The 2,274-nt window shown below is 30.8% G+C and overlaps 1 protein-coding gene and 1 long non-coding RNA gene across 2 annotated transcripts in view; one reads left to right on the plus strand and one right to left on the minus strand.

Moving 5' to 3' along the window:
• Positions 1 to 2,274, minus strand: part of LOC117118040 (low-density lipoprotein receptor-related protein 6-like) — a 97,401-nt gene that overhangs the window by 56,603 nt on the left and 38,524 nt on the right. The gene's annotated exons all lie outside the window — the stretch shown is intronic.
• The window catches only part of LOC117118056, a 2,188-nt gene continuing 1,246 nt past the window's right edge, over positions 1,333 to 2,274 (plus strand). The window contains exon 1 of the long non-coding RNA XR_004446993.1: positions 1,333 to 1,456. This is a non-coding gene — a long non-coding RNA (uncharacterized LOC117118056). The remainder of the gene's footprint in view (positions 1,457 to 2,274) is intronic.

A 2,274-nucleotide genomic window follows, 5' to 3' on the forward strand; every position in this document is an offset into this window, starting at 1 on the left:
AGATGTGTATAAGAGAAATGTTTTAAATAATGTTAAGTTACTATAATATATTGTTTTTAATATATTTATTATTTTTCTAATATTATAATATATATATATTGTATATATATATATAATATATATTATATATTATATATTATATATTTATTATATATATATATATATGTATATAACAGCTTAGATCTATCCATATATATACAAGTCCAGCTGCAGGCCGATTTAAGAGTCCCCACTTGCTAGACATTTTATTAACTGAACTGTAAAATGTAGTAGTAGAGCATAGGCCTAAGCCTAGACCTGATCATAGGTAACCATCACAAGTTCTAGGCCTAGTTCTAGCAACTTATACATAAAAAATTCTATAGAACTTTATAGGCCTTCTATAGAGACTAATCAATTTCTAAAGAAATTAGTATTTTCTATAAAATTGTTTTATAGAGGAACTAGTTTCTATAGAATTCTATAACATACTATATAAATATTTTAAATGTAATTTCTATGTTTTTAATTTTTTTTGTTTCATTCAATATTGTATTGACACATTCGTGTCTGACCAGTATAGTCCTACCAACATGTTTTACATCTTGCATATTCTATAGAAATTCTATAGAAGATTCTATACAAATGATTTGACAAGTTCTCTATAATAAAACTATAACATTTCTATATTTATTCTATAAAAAATTATAGTCCTTACCTGTATTTTTTAAAATGTATTATAACAATTTTATAGGGATTATCTATATAGGAACATATAAAATCTATATAGAGTATAACATATATGAAATTTCAATATAAATTTATTTATTTATAGTATATTCTGTAGAACTGTATAATATTCTAAACACAGTCATTTTAAAAATTGTAACTTTTAATAGTCTATAGAAAATATATATAAAATATATATAAAAACTCTATGGAAACATAATATAATCTGTAAAATTGTTTCTCTATAGAAAGTATATATAAAATGAATACGAACGCTATAATGGAAGTGTTTATCTGTAAATGAAATATTAAAAATTATTTTAAAAATTATATCTATAAAAAAAAAATTATGTATTAATGTATATATAAAATCTGTTCAAACTCTATGAAAAATTTCTGGAACCGCTAATACGTAGCCTTATGGGAACTTTATGGGGTTCTGCCCCTAAACATCCCTCACATATTCACCTAACAACAATGCTTTATAGGTGACAGCAAAATGTTATCAACAGCCTAACCTCTTTACTGTGATAGCCCACCTAACAACCAATTAATGTTAGTGTCGAATTGCACAAATCTGATTGGTCACTTCATCAAGTGACCAATCAGCTGATTTGAAATTTCACTTCATGTAGAGCCAACGGAAGCGGTAGTATTTTGAATTTTTCTCTGGACTTGTCATTATGTTAGGCAGTTATAAACGTACTATTTGGAAGTATTTTAGCAGTACTGTATTCACTATCAAGTGGTAAGAGTTGGTTTTGTTTTATTATTTAGTTAGTTTACCACTCTAGAAGAAACGCTAGCCTCCTCCTAGCTGGCCTAGTAGTAGTGGTAGATGAAGAGGCCTGGCCTAGCCTAAGGCTTAGGCCTAGCTGTAACGGTAATACTAGCCTAGCCGCTGTACAGAGACAGGACAGAACTGAGGTTCTCTCTAGGCCATTGAAGATATAGGGCAAGGCCTAGAACCTGGGCCTTTTGTTGGCCTAGCCAAGCTGTAAGTTAATTGCCCTATAGTGTAGCATGCCATAAGAAGAGTGGTAAATTGAATTTGGGACGTGTCCTCACTAATGTCGATGATGCTTTAATAAAATAATGGGTTTAGGGTTAACTGGGGAGGGGGTGGTGTAAAGAATTGTATCATTATTTGCAGAAAGTTAATGTATTAAATCTCTAGGCCTATACTAACATAAGTGGTGATTTTATTTCAGGATACTCAAGTCTCAGTTACTATTGTAATTAAGTGAAAACTCAATCCGGTCAACTCAATCTTGTAGTTGAAAGCATTAATATTTGTTTAAAGACGTATCTGTGAAGGAACAGAAAATTACCTGACATTCTATAGTGCTTTAATAAAATAATCGGTTTACGGTTAACCGGGGGATTGTATCATAATTTGGAGAAAGTTAATGTAATCAAAAGGCCTATACTAACAACATGAGTCGAATGGCCGAGCGGTTAGCAGGGGCGCCGCAAGCTATAGCCATAATATCGGCGCTGGTTCGAACGGCACGCTCACCTATGGTTCTGGTGGTAGAACAAGTCTTCTCGGATAAGGACTATAAA

Source organism: Anneissia japonica, unplaced genomic scaffold (assembly GCF_011630105.1).
Source record: "Anneissia japonica isolate Jap-2015-1 unplaced genomic scaffold, ASM1163010v1 scaffold287844_len763494_cov143, whole genome shotgun sequence".
NCBI classification, from domain to species: domain Eukaryota; kingdom Metazoa; phylum Echinodermata; class Crinoidea; order Comatulida; family Comatulidae; genus Anneissia; species Anneissia japonica.